The 14,933-nt window shown below is 41.2% G+C and overlaps 1 long non-coding RNA gene across 2 annotated transcripts in view; it reads left to right on the top strand.

Annotated features, from left to right (window-relative positions):
• The window catches only part of LOC132393248 (uncharacterized), a 51,152-nt gene extending 36,447 nt beyond the window's left edge, over nt 1–14,705 (top strand). For both annotated transcript variants that reach the window (XR_009511802.1, XR_009511805.1), the window contains 2 exons: nt 5,336–5,436; nt 14,399–14,705. This is a non-coding gene — a long non-coding RNA (uncharacterized LOC132393248). The remainder of the gene's footprint in view (nt 1–5,335; nt 5,437–14,398) is intronic.
• The last annotated feature ends 228 nt before the right edge of the window (nt 14,706–14,933 follow it).

The raw sequence follows: 14,933 nt of genomic DNA on the forward strand, positions 1-14,933 counted from the left end.
GTGGTTTCATCAGTCAATCACATTTGAGTTGTGCCTTGTCTTAGAAAACCCACAGCACAATACAGGCCCTTTGGCCCACAGGGCTGTGCCGAACGTGTCCTCATCTTAGAAATTATCTAGGGTTACCCATAGCCCTCTATTTTTCTGAACTCCATGTAGCCATTCAGGAGTCTCTTAAAAGACCTTACTGTATCTGCCTCCACCATCACCGGCAGCCCATTCCACACACTCACCACTCACTGCGTAAAAAAAACTTACCCCTGACATCTCCTCTGTACCTGCTTCCAAGCACCTCTCATGCTAGTCATTTCAGCCCTGGGAAAAAGTCTCTGACTGTCCACACAATCAATGCCTCTCATCATCTTATACACCTCTTTCAGGTCACCTCTCATCCTTCGTTGCTCCAAGGAGAAAAGGCCAAGTTCACTAAACCTATTCTCATAAGGCATGCTCCCCAAATCAGGCAACATCCTTGTAAATCTCCTCTGCACCCTTTCTATGGTTTCCGCATCCTTCCCGTAGTGAGGCGACCAGAACTGAGCACAGTACTGCAAGTGGGGTCAGACCAGGGTCCTATATAGCTGCAACATTACCTCTCAGCTCCTAAACTCAATCACAGGATTGATGAAGGCCAATGCACCGTATGCTTTCTTAACCATAGAGTCAACCTGCGCAGCAGCTTTGAGTGTCCTATGGACTTGTACCCCAGGATCCCTCTGATCCTCCATAGTGCCAAGAGTCTTACCATTAATGCTATATTCTGCCATCATGTTTGACCTACCAAAATGAATCACCTCACACTCATCTGGGTTGAACTCCATCTGCCACTTGTCAGCCCAGTTTTGCATCGTATCAGTGTCCCACTGTAACCTTTGACAGCCTTCCACACTATCCACAACACCCCCAACTTTTGTGTCATACACCTCCAACCTTTGTGTCATTGTAGAGAGAGTAGAGCAGTGAGCTAAGCATACATCTTTGTGCACTGTATTAATTGTTAGTGATGAGATGTTATCACCATTCTGTACTCACTGTGGTCTCCTGATGAAGTCAAGAATCCAGTTACAGAGGCCCAGGTTTTGAAGCTTTTTGATTAGTAATGAGGGATGATGGTGTTAAAGACTGAGCTATAATCAATAAACAGCAGACTGGTGTACAATTTTTGGATTATGTCCCTTTCTAGTCCTGATGAAGGGTGTCAGGCCAAACGTTGATGTTTTACTCCTTTCAGTGGATGCTGCCTATCCTACTGAGCTCCGCCAGCATTCTGTGCGTGAAACCTGGTGTAAGCTATTGTTCTTGTCCAGGTAGTCCAAAGTCCAGTAGTAAGCTGGTGAGATTGTGTCTGCTGTAGGCCAGAGGCAGATTGCAGCAGGGTCTGTATACTTGCTCAGGAAGGAGTTAATTCCAGTCACGAACAACTTCTCAGAGAACTTCATCACAATAGATACAGGTGCTTCTGGGTGATAGCCGTTGAAGCGGCTCACCCTGCTCTGCTTGGTCACCAGTATGACTGAAGCCCTTTTTGATTAGTCTCTTTTAGTTTATTGACCTACAGAAGATGACACCTGGAGCTCCGTTTATCAAGTAATCCAATAGGTTCCTGTTAGCATAAGAAGTTCTTCTATACTTAACTGATAGGAATTCTGAGATTAAAAACCTTTTGCTTCCAAAGTGTTTTTTTTTAAGTTCTCTATATAGGTCTCGTTTTGAGTGTTGATGATAATGACAGGACCCTGTGCTGCATTTTAATAACTCTCAATCTTGGAAAGAAATTAGGTATATGACCAGGCTAGGCCATCATTAGATTTTGTCATACGTGTGTGTTGCCACGTTATTGTTTAGTAAAGGCTTAATGATTATCACTTATTTGTAACTGAAATTGAAGTAACTCTTTTATAAAGTTAGCTCACTTTGAGATTATTACCATGTCAACACATCTTCTTGTATATGCAAAAACCTATTCAGATGAGTTCTGATTTTCCTTTTTAACCTGTTTCTTGCAAGAATACTTTCACAAGTTTGGGTAATTCCAAACAAAGTCATTCGTTTTCCCAGAAATGAAAGTCAGTGGGAGAGTGCAGTTAAGCACCAGATCCAAAGATAATTTTCAAAAGCTTTTAAATTGACTGTTTCAATGCATGGATCTCAATTTAATTCACAACTTTCAAAACAATGTTTATGATTATGGTCAAATTTACTGTATATCTTTTGATGCTGTTTTTTCAATGAATGATAGAATTAAGAGTCACATATGAGAAACTATTTTTAGTTTTACAAAATCCCATTAAATTGTCTCCTGATCTTATCATTGCTGTCACCCTTCCTCCTGAAATTGTATGAAGTATCCATCATGAAATTGATAGATTTCTGCATCGCCAATCAGCCAACAATGTAGAATTTTGAAGAACTTGTTGTGAACGAAAATGATGTCTTTCTCGGTTAACCCAGCACCCGTTTCACTCTTGAGTTGAGCGTACTTAACAGAACCTAGTCTTCACAAAGAAACTCACTCCCTAAACTTCTGTCAACACAAAGACTCCAGATGCTAGAATCTGGAGCAAATTACAAACTGCAGGGAAACTGACTTCGTTATTATTTGAAATTCTTGGGTTTTTGTGTCTCTGCCTCCTCCTTTAAGCAAATCTCACTTTTTGCCAAGGTGTCATAAAGATTCTTGTTGGTATACAAGAGCCTATCAGTTCTTATTGTTCTGCCCTATATTACTTCATCTACCAGTGTCACTGAAACAGGCCATATACTTGTTGATGTTTGTTGGGAAACTTGATCTGCTCATTTAGTTGTACCTCAACTTTTCACCTGCTGTTTTCTTTCCTTTTTCTTCCTTTTATCTATCCAAGCCATTTCTCAAGATGACACATCAACTCTGCCTTAACCAGCAAGAGCCTGCAGTCATGGTAATGGTAGATTTGATAATTGTGCTGATGGTGGTTAAGGGATAGATATTGACCAGGATATGTTCAAATGGTGCCAAATGATTTTTAATGGTCTCCTAGGACAAAGCTGTTTGAGTATCACACCTACCAATCACTGTAGTTTCTTAACCGCTGACGTTTTATCTAGAAAGGCTAAATGTTCAGCTAAATAACCAAAGGCACCATTGAATCTTGAGAGTCCATATTTTCTGTTTCGTGAGAAATTGGAGCATTATTTGTTAGTCATAAAAGATCTTCAAATCCAAAGATCAAATTTAATACCTATTCTTCTGTGAACCACCCTACATCTCTACTTTCTAGAATTATTCTAGAAAGGAGCATTTTCAGAAAGTTTATTTAGTTACGTTAATGCACCGTAACACCGATGTACAGCTAAATTTAACCATTAAGTTATTTTGGCAGGAATTCTGAGTGTCTCTTTGATCTTTTATATAGATGGTAGCATGACTGTAGCAAGAGATGATGTAGTTCCTCTGTAAAGTGCAGCTAGGATGGCTGTGCAGGTTGAGAACTACTTAAACGAAATTCCAAAATGCGAAAATCTCTGAAATCCAAACTGGTTTTGACCACTGACATGACGTCACAAATGGAAAGATCCATAAGGCATGGGGAGGGTTCCCAAGTGATGCACAGGGCTCTGTGCAGCGCAGATGGTTCTGAGAAGTGACCTCACATGTAATGAACAGAAGTTCATATAAAAGGGAAAAACACTGCATAAAGTGAAAAATGAAGATCTCGACTGTGTATCGAAAGAGAGGATTTGTTAGCATCTGAGTGAACACATGCAGCTTAACAGTATGTTGATCATGAAACAAGCCATGACCTATCACAACAAACCAAAAACTGAAAGTACTTATTTCATGCACATAATTATTAAAAAGTTATATAACCCCTCCCCATTGTAGTAGCTGTGGAATGGGCAGCAGAATTGTGGTGGATATGAAGCTAATCACAGCACTGGAGTCCAGTAATAGACACGGTTGGGGGTGGTCATCCAACTCTGACAGTCAGTGAAGGACACAGCATCACGTCAGACTGTGCTCTGACTGTAAACCGTTCACTCTGTGAGCTTCATACCAGCTGTGCATAAACTGTTTATGTAATGTAAATAGATCTCACATTTAGACTTGGGTTCTGTCCCCAGGGTATCTCATTAATGCAAATATTCCAAAATCCAAAATCTTAAACATTCCCTGCCCCAAGCATTTCAGATAAGAAATGCCCAACCTGTAATAGGTCAGGATCTTAAACTGTACACCAGAAGATAATTAGGCCAATTGACCCATCAAGTCTTGTCTGCCATTTGTATGTGATAGAGGAAATAAATAAGACATATTTTGGATACTCTATTGCTTAAAATGTGAGCATCTTAGAAATGGAATGGTTGATGAGTTGAACTAAATCAAAGCAATGGATAATACGAAGATAAGTGGAGGGGCAGGTACTGTTGAGGAAACAGGGAGTCTGCAGAAGGACAGACAGATTCGGAGAATGGGCAAAGAGGTGGTAGATGGAATATAGTGTGGGGAAATGTGTGGCCATGTACTTTGGTAGAAGAAGTAAAAGCATGGACTATTTTCTAAATGGAGAGAAGATTCAACAATCCAAGGTGCAAAGGGACTTGGAGTCCTTTTGCAGGATTCCCTGAAGGTTAATTTACAGGTTGAGTTAATGGTGAGGAAAGTAAAGGTGATGTTAGCATTCATTTTGAGAGGATTAGAATATAAAAGCAAGGATGTAATGTTGAGGCTTTCTAAGACACTTGCAGGATCTCGCTTGGAGTATAGTGAACAGTTTTGGGCCCCTTATCGAAGAAAGGATGTGCTGACATTGGAGAGAGTTCAAAGGAGGTTCCCAGAAATGAAAGGGTTGCCATAAGAGGACTGACTAATGGCTCTTTGCCTGTACTCACTGGTATTCTGAAGGATGTGGGGTGGGGGGAATCTCATTGAAACCAATTGAATGTTTAAAGGCCTTGATAGAGTGGCTGTGGAGAGGATGTTTCCTATGGGGGGGGGGGAAAGTTTATGACCTGAGGACACAGCCCCAGAATAGAGGGACTTCCATTTAGAATGGAGATGAGGAGAAATTTCTTTAGTCACAGAGAGGAGAATCTGTGGAATTTGTTGCCACAGGCAGCTGTGGAGGTAGGTCATAGGGCATATTTAAGGCAGAGGTTGATAGGTTAGAGATTAGTCGGCGTGTGAAGGGTTACAGGAGAAGGTAGGAGATTGAAACTGAGAGGGAAATGGATCAGCCAAGGTGAAATAGCGATGCTGACTCAATGGGTCAAATGGCCTAATTCTGCTCCTATATGTTCTTTACAATGGATTGAAACTATTGATTAAGCTGCATGTTGCCTTTCCTTTTGTTTATAGGTTCATCAGTTGGAAATCTTAGAATCTGAGCCATCATTCATTAATTCTTGTAGAATTGACAAAAACCTTTGACTTCTACCTACATGGGTTCTCAACACAAGGTAATGTATCGTTTTAAGCCAAGGAAAAGCCTCAAAATCTGCTGTACATGTATTTTTTTTTACACAGTTCAGAGAAGACTGTTTTCATATTTAAAGATTAACACAAAACACTGACATTATTATCTGGCAGTTTCTTTGGACAAAAATTGGGAGGTTTTTAGGAAATATGAATGTAAATTTCCTTATGAAAATTTAGAGCTTGCAGTCAGTTAAACCAGTGAGTAATTAGATTTTCTCTGCTTTTAGAATAAGCAGAGGAAGAAGCTGATGAATTTCTTGAAAATAGTGGTGTGAGGAAGTGTGTTTTTTTTGCTAGGGGACTAGGGCCAGTTCTGTTTTTATTATTTTTGGAAGCTTGAGGTTTGTAGTGTAAGATATTGCACTCTGCTTGAAAATAATAGATGAGAATATGACACAAATCATGATGTAGTGGTAAGATAATGGACAAGCAAGTTACAAACCTGTGTTTTATCTAGCAGAAAGCACTGAAGGAAGTGTGATTACAAAGAAACAATGCAGTTTGGTGTCCTAGAAATTCTTCAGAGCCTTTAAAAATTGCTTTAATGAGGCAATGGACTGCATCCCACTCATTGTTTATTTTCAAGAGCTTGTCACTCCAAAATCCTATTCTGTATAAGAAAATAATTCTCAATGCTTTCTTCCAGCTGTTCTGTCATTGCAGAGCAGGTGAGGGTAAATTGTTTACAAATTGTAGGTTAGGTCATGGAAAAAAAGGCCTGGAAGGGGAAGATCAGAGGAGGAGAGGTAGGTATGGTCATAATCAGCTGAGAGGGTATTCAGGGTCACGGTCACATTGAGAGTCGGCAAAAATTGAATCTGCAAGGCAGTAGGAGGCTGGATGGCTTGAGATTTTTAGATAAAGAAAGCCTGGTTGATCCAGTTCTGACTCCATGTGACACCAGCTCAGATGGGTTGTCATTAACTCATCACAAAGCAGGCCCTGTTTTGCATCTTTTCCATGAGTTGTTTTCTGCCATGCCCAGGCTGCTCATGTACAAATGAAAAACAGGGAAATGGTGACCAGATGCCATTGAGTTCCTGGTACATTATCATATCAGCCACAAGATGGAAAACAGTAGATTTTACAAACTGTGATAAATATAACATTTTATTTAATGCAAGTTTTGAAAAAAATGTGTATTACAAATCATTAATTTTAGAAGTTGACTAGCAAAACCTAAACTGAAGTGACAGTGAAAATGTGAAGATCGTGTGTGATGATATCTAGCTCAGAAGGAGCAAACGAGGAAAATGTTGGACTTGAATTTGCACAAGCATTGACGAAGGAAGTGCCAATGCCCACCATTATTGTTGTGCGAGCTTGACCACATTTTTGGCATCTGTGTTCTCAGTTTAAAACAAAGAAAAAGGAACTTGCCGCCAGTGATGCCCTCCTCCTCCACAAATTTATTTTTGTTAGCATTTTGACAAAGACTTACTTCATCTTCAAGTTTTTGCACATTATCTGCTTTTAAAAGAATGAGGAACTTCTATAACCAGAAGGAAATCTAACTGCTTCTGCCCAACTTTTTATCTGGTTATGAAAAAAAAGTATTGTAAAGTGTGTCTGATATTCACAAGTTTGTGATCTTGTCTCCATTTTAAATTTTTCTTTCTGACCTGTGATTAAAATTAAACTCTTCTCCCTATTTTTCACATTTTGTATCATTTACTTTGAGAATTCCTCCTTATGATAGGCTCATTAGCTTTCTCCCTGACTGTTGCTGAGTCTCCCATAAGTAGCACCAAATTCAAGGTGATATTGCAGCGAAGGTAATCCACATGACAGAGCTAGATAAAAAATGCCCTTCTGGAACTTGAGGAACCTCCGGAGTCGCATCTTGCTGATTCTAAGGTGAAGCCACATTGATCAATCCTGTGGTATGCAGTAAGACTGATAAACAGACATCAGTGCTTCTGCCTTATTTTGAGCATTGAATAACATAAAGTCATTCACCCGTTTCTGAAAGAGACAAAGGTTCAAGGCAAGGAGCTGTTTTAGGCAGTCTCTGGGAGTAAAAGGTGACAAACACCCATTGGATTTTGCACTGCCATTTGTGATCTGAAGGCTCTAGCAAAAGCTGGGCAAGCAGTGCCCAACAAGCAGACTGAATCCTTCCACTTGCTTCCACGTTGCTATACAAAAGGAGGCAGCTCAGGCCATTGGTTTACTGGTTCTCAGCAGAGCAATCCAATCAGTCCCATCTCTCCCTCTAGTCCCTTCTGTCTCACAGGTTCATCAACTCCTTTGATTACTTTTCCCCCTTGTACCTACACCGTAGTTGTCAATTAACCTTCCAGCACCATCTTTCAGAGGTGGGAGGAAGTCATGATCTTTTAACACTGTGCTTGAGGCCTTGGTCTTGAAATGCTTTTTTTACCCGGACACAGAGCTGTTCAATGGAAAATATTGACACAGATGTCTGGCTTTCTTAGGAGGTGAACAGACACAAAATGCTGGAGGAACTCAGCAGGCCAGGCAGCATCTATGGAAGGAAGTGAGCAGCCGACATTTCAGGCCTAGCCCTTTCATCAGGACACCTTCCTGAAGAAGGGTCTCAGCTAGAAACATTGACTGTTTATCCTTTTCCATAGATCCTGCCTGGCTTGCTGAGTTCCTCCAGCATTTTGTGTTTGTTGCTGAGAAAGGGAAGGTAGTGTCTTTGTTTCTCTGAAAAATGGATCCAGTGATATGTAAAGTTGTCCCTGTCTTCCAGCATCTCACCATGCATCTTTATTATCAGGAAATAGTGTTCTGTCAAGATTTATATTGCTTCTGTTTTATGGATGTTCCATTCTCGTCTAAGTGAAGGAGTCAACAACGACAGGACTTCTGCCTCTGAGCATGCATATTTTTATTCATTTACAGATGTGGGCGTCACCACCTAATTCAGCATTTATTGCCTAAAAAGATAGTTCTTCTCCATCAGCACCTTGCACAATGACTGCCTCTGCAGCGGTCTGAGGGAATGAATTCCACAAATACACTAACCTCTGGTGGGAAAAAAACCCTCCTCATCCCTGTTCTAAACGGACTGTTATGCTGTTGTAAAGGGACTGTTGTATTGTTAGGCTGTGCTGTCCGGTCCTAGACTCCCCCACATCCTCTCATTATCCACTCTGTTTTGGCCTTTCAACATTTGATGGGTTTCAATGCGATTTTCCCTCCTCATTCTTTTAAACACCAGGAAGTACAGGCCCAGAGCCATCAAACACTCCTGATGTGCTAATCTTTTCATTCCTGGGATCATTCTGGTAAACCTCCCTGGACCCTCCCCTACGCCAGCACAGTCTTCTACACAGTATTGGGTCCAAATCTGCTCACAATGCTCTAATGGTTTGGCCGATGCCTTTGAAGGTTATATTGTTTGCTTTTATATTCTAGTCCTCTTGAAATTAATACTATCATTGTATTTGCTTTCCTTACTACAAGTTCAACCTGCGAGTTAACCCTTAGGGAATCCTGCACTAGGACTGTCAAGTGTACTTCCAATTTCTGAATTTGCTTCCTGTTTAGAAAATAGTCTATGCTTTTAATCCTTCCGCTAAAGTGCATGACCATATCCATTCATACATTTCATCTGCTACTTATTGGCCTGTTCTCCTAATACGTCCAAGTCCTTCCACAACTCCCTGCTTCCTCAACGCTACTTGCCTCTCCACCTATCTTTGTATCATTGGCAAACTTGGCCATAAATCCACTAATCCCAATATTCAGATCATTACAATATTACGTAGCAGGCACAGGACTGACCCCTGCGGAACACCACTTGTCACCGGCAGCAAGCTAGAAAATCCCCTCTCTTTGTGTATTCTTCGCCCTCTGTCAGTCAGCCAATTTTCTGTCCATGCTAGTACCTTTCCTATAATACCATGGGTTCTTATCTTCTTTGGCAGCTTCATGTGCAGCACCTTGTCAAATGTCTTCTGAAAATCCAACTGAACAACACCCACTCACTCACCTTTGTTCCTCCCTTCCCCCCAAAAGAGAAGTGTGACACTTCCAATACTCCTGAATTTCTGGCATGCCGTTGTTGCCTTCCACAGCGAAAGCTGGCGCAAGATTCTTATTTAGTTTGTCTACCACTTCTTTGGTTCCCATTACTTCCTCTCACCTGGGGCTGCTCCCAACCATCAGAAACCACAAACTGTCCTTTGCCTCAACTGCAGTGAAGCTAGCCTTTAATTAATACCTATGAATAATCTGTCACCTTTTCTATGTGAAAATTACCCGGAGTTTCCCAAACTGATGGAATAAATATAGCAGGTACTTGGATTGGAAATTCCAGCACATATCTAGTGCTGAAATGAAAATAGATCAGTGGGCACCGGAAAGCTGAGATCCAACAGAAAACTTGTGATCTATTAAAAAGTTGATGGCTGAAGTGAGCACAGTAATTTGTTAAAAAGCCAGCACAAGCACATTCCTTTTAAGGGTTGCCATGGGAACACTGTGGTTAGAGTGGCACTCTTACATCTCAGGGTGTCGGATACTGCTGCCATCTATACGAAGTTTGTACTTTCTCTCCGTGACTGTATGGGATTCCTCCGGATGCTCTGGATTCCTCCCATGGTCCAAAGACTTACTGATTAATAGGCTAATTTCTCATTGTAAATTGTGCGGTGTTTGTGAAGCCCTCCATTGGTCGGACTCCATATTGTGTCCTAGATAGCATACACAAGCCAGCGAAGCATGACATGTAGAGGAAGCTGTTGCCTATGCAACAGGCTCCTGCTCTCCATGCAGCTGATGAATCGAAAGGAATGGCAGGGACTGATACAACTTGGTACTGACAGCATCCTAGGGGTTGCCAGTCAACGTTGAACTCAACGTAGGACTCGGGCTCTGGAACTTTTCTTCTGGGTTTACTCCCACAGCCTTCCCATGAGTGGGTGTTGCTGCAATGCAGTGGAGGCTTGAGATTAGAGTTCTCTTTCCTCTAGATGAATTGCCAACCACAGCTGACAAGTCCCATCTGCCTGAAACAACTGTTTTTAAGAATCCTGGAACCTGCCTTTGCCCCTTCTCCTGTCAGTAGAAACTGCTCAGTCAGGCTTAGTAGCTAAGCCACATTTGAAGGCCAGGGGCTGGTCTTGGTTGTCAGAGGCTTTTTGAGACGCACTCCATTGGGAACATTTAGTAAGTAATGGGAGCTTGTCCCCACTGCCACCCCCAGTTATAAGGAACCTGTCTGTGATTCAGACCGGGTTAAGTAAGTGGGTTGCTGGGCGTGTTGCTCATTGGGCTGGGGGGCCTGTTCCACACAGTACCTTTAAATAAATAAAATTAATACCAGGGGCATAGAAATTGGTTGCAGTAAGTGCCAGAACATAGATTCCGGTTGATGGGATATTCACAGATATTGTGGTTCTCATCAGAATGCAACGTGCACCTTATAACTTAAGGCATGATGTGGCATCTGTGTGCTTTGGGGAAAATTGCTGCTGCTGTCTCAATTATGAGGCAACCAAAATCCAGCAGCCGTCAAGCTTGAAGGGTTAAAATGTTTATTAATTGGCCTCAGCCGGACTTCAGACTTCATTTGGGTTTGGAGGCGACTTGGTATGTCACCAAACACTAGTAAGTTTCTATAGAGTTTGGGTGGAAAGCATTCTGACTGGTTGCATCACAGCCTTGTACGGAGGCTCCAACGCACAGAGTCGGAAAAAAGCTGCAGAGTGTTGCAGACATAGCCAGCTCCATCATGGCCAGTAAGATCCGCACCATCAAGGGCCTCAGTCTGGTAGCGTCCAGCATTAAGGACCCTCACCATCCAGGGCATACCCTCTTCTTCTTACTACCATGAGGGAGAGGAGCATGAGCTTGAAGATGCACATTCAATGTTTTACAAACAGCTGCTTCCCCTCCATCGTCAGATTTCTGGACAATCCATGAACATTACTATACTATCTTGCTCTCTTTTCGCACAATTTATTTACTTTTATATTTCCTGTTTTTTTATTATTACTTGAGATACAGTGCAGAATAGGCCCTTCCACCCTTCAAACCATGACACCCAGCAACCATCGATTTAATCCAAGCCTAATCACAGGACAATTAACCTGCCAACTGCTACATCTTTGGACCGTGGGAGGAAACCCATGCGGTCACGAGGAGAGTGTACAAACTTTTTACAGGCGGTGGGAGGAAATAAACCCGGACCATCTGTACTGTAAAGCATTTTGCCAACCATTACTTTAACCTATAATAATTTTTAATATATTGCACTGTGCAAGTTACACAACATATGTCAATGATAGTAAAACTGATTCTGATCAGTTTTTGTTCTTGAAGTTTAAATCTCTGTTGCTCCACTGAGTTTATGTATTTTGGGTGCAACATATGAACAAAGAACTGCCACAAGATAAAGCGAGTATAGACATAGTTTCCTACCAATAGCTAAAAGTCATATGCAAACTGCATGATTCAGCTACATGATGTATTACAGCCTACCTCAATCTGTTCATGCATCTAGACAACCAAGCTTAGGAGGGAAAATTGTACTGTAGACTTCTCCCTGACTGAAGGCCATTAAGTGACTAGCAGAAACCTTCCTGCTTTCAGCCGACTCTGTGGGTTAGAATTAAAACTTCCTGCATAATATGGTTCAACTACAAGCCCACTAAACTACAAAACATCAGGAATATGCTGTGCTTTTATCATCAAAGCCAGTTCTATTTTAGTCTGTGCGTAAACTATAGTGAGGCAACAAATTTCAGAACAAAATTACAGCCATGGTGCTTGACAGCACCTCCCCTCTAATGTGTTGTGTTGATAGTCATTATACTTGCAAGCAATAATTTTTTTCTGTATTGTTCCATTTGAAATGCAGTTTGCACCCACACACTCTGAAGTAAGTATGATTCTAGGTCATGCTTATCTTTTAATCTAAGTACTCTCTTTAAGATCTTCAAGTACAGCTCTTAATGGTTCTCTAGAGGTCACTCTCTCTGACTGTGCAGTGCTTGGTGTGGTTTTGAGTAATGCCTATCAGGAAAGCTCTAGCCCTGTCCCTGTGCCTGAGCTAGTATCATATTTCATAGATATTTCAGTAGGCAATATGGGAAAAATATTATTGGAACTTTTGTGAAGTTCATGTTAATTTTATTGCTACTTATTAAAATTTGAAATTCCAATTCTCATTTCAATTTTACCTACTTAACAAGTGATTTAGAGCACAGCCCATGATCTCTGCTGTTCTGTGAGCTAGGAAGCTTAGAGCTCATAAGCTCGTGGAGCGCCACAGTCAACTTGAACCAGCCTATGTAAGACTCCAGAAAACCTTAGGGCTTATTGGCAGACAGGCCCAAACATGCAGTATATACAGAAGAGATTTTCAATGATTTTCTGGTAAGGATATGGGAATTGATGGAAACTCCCTCCCTCCCCCTTGGAAAATGCCAAACAATTCTTTTGAAGAAATCCCCAATGCAAATCTTAAGATTTGTGTACTAAGTTGGGGAAGATTGAAGTCCATCATATTTTCCTTCTACTTCTATCCACTGGAACCCACTGGACAGTACAAATGTTGATTTTTGTTATGTCTTCAATGAAAAACTTTAACTAACATATCATGCAAATTGTAATTGATAAACTCTGCAAACCTCTGACACATGAGCTGTAGTTGTCATCTTCAGAACAGGGAGAGCATTTAGCAAACTGACCTAGAATTCCCTGGAAATTACTGTCATTAATGCTGTTGAACAAATATTTACCAGGCAGAAATTTCCCCTCTCGTCTCAAAGGACATATATAAAATAAATAAGTTGATTAATTCCTTTTATCTTAAAGCATTATTCATAATATCATATAGGAGTATGATTAAATAAAAGAATAATGTTGCAGTGCTAATAACCCAGAAAGAAGCAGCTTGTTTGTGATTTCACAGCTTGTGAGTTATATAAATCAAATGTTTTCCAAGATTTGACATCCTCCATATTTATGAAGGGGTCAGCTGGTGGTGTAGTGGCATCAGCACTGGACTTCAAGGCTGATGGTCCCAAGTTCAAACCCAGTCAGGTCACAACCTGGGCAGCAGCAGTACCTGCATGGTAGAAAGGCCTTGGCAATCTCATCTATATCTTGCCATATAAAAACTCTAGGGACCCTATGGTCCATGAGGTCATGAAGAGTCGGAGTCAACTTAATGACTGAACAGGGGCATGTTTCTTGACCTGCATGATAATTGTTCATACACTTCATTTATTCATACTGACTGTATGATAATTTTGCATACCCATCAACTCTGTTTAATTCCAGCATTTCCTTCATATTCTGACATTTATACTTAGCTGGAGTTAATCAGTAATGTCCTACTCTTCTCTTAGTCCAGGATCAAATGTAACTTGTACCTGCCTGATAGCAGCTAGGTTGGCAGCTATCCTTGTCTGTGTGGCTTAGGACAAAGTCCACCCATACCTTTAGAACTGTCAGGGAATTTTGCAATCTGTGGGTTTGTTTTCCTGGTAAGAAGTTGAAATTGGCTGGGGTTGAGACATTGGCCAAAGGTTGATTGCATAAATATCTCTTTCTTTCTGAACATTTTTAAAAATCGGTTAACCTTTGTTATTCATGATTACTGGAAAAATAATTTTAGTGTAATGACGCACTGTAAGTGAATGCAATGTCCCACAAACTTCTAGTATTGTAATTGAGCCTCCATGTTGACAATAGTGAAATGAACAGGCATATTCAGGGTTAATGGCAAGGAGTCATTTAAGTCATCTGCTGCACTTCAATAAGAGAATGGGGAAATGTTTTACTTTGTACCTGTAAAGGGTTTTTTTTTCTCTTTGTTACTGTTGGGGAAGGGTTTCCTTTTGTTAACTAGCAGGAATGATAATTTACTGATAACGAGAATGGTATTCCTTTGTAAACCAAATGGGGATTAATGTTCTTTCTTCTGAGTCTGTAAGCTTTTGTTGACGGGCTTTTGGGCAGATCGGCGCGAGGGGGTCGAGAGAGAGGACGCAATGCTCTAAGCTGGGTGAGGACCGGACCCCTAAGGGGGGTCCGAGGCCGGGAGATTCTCCAAAGAGGAGTTCGGAGGGTCCAGAGCTGCAAGTTGAGGAGTTCGGAGGGGATCGAATGGTGGCCAGAAGACTTCAGTAATTGAGCTCCAACGGCTGTGCACGAAGTGGTTTGGACTTTGATAAGTTTGGCGCCTTTTCTTTAATTTTCTCTTCATATATACTGTATCGTTATTAATCACTTAGTTGTAGTAACCTTTATAAATTATACTCATTTAATCGCATATGGTGTACTGTCTGTTTTTTAGGCGAGGCGGGGACATCACACAGCATCCACACCAGCTGATTACCCAGTTTGGCGGGGCCGAAGGCTGCTCCCTCTAGACGGAACGAGCTGAGCGAGCCTGAGGCGACCCAGGGGGTTACATACCAAATGTTTTCAAAGCTAAATTCCAAGATACTTCCCAAAGATGAAGAAATATTCTAAAAGGATGAAGAGGCAACCA

The sequence above is a fragment of the Hypanus sabinus genome, chromosome 4, assembly GCF_030144855.1.
Source record: "Hypanus sabinus isolate sHypSab1 chromosome 4, sHypSab1.hap1, whole genome shotgun sequence".
NCBI lineage: Eukaryota > Metazoa > Chordata > Chondrichthyes > Myliobatiformes > Dasyatidae > Hypanus > Hypanus sabinus.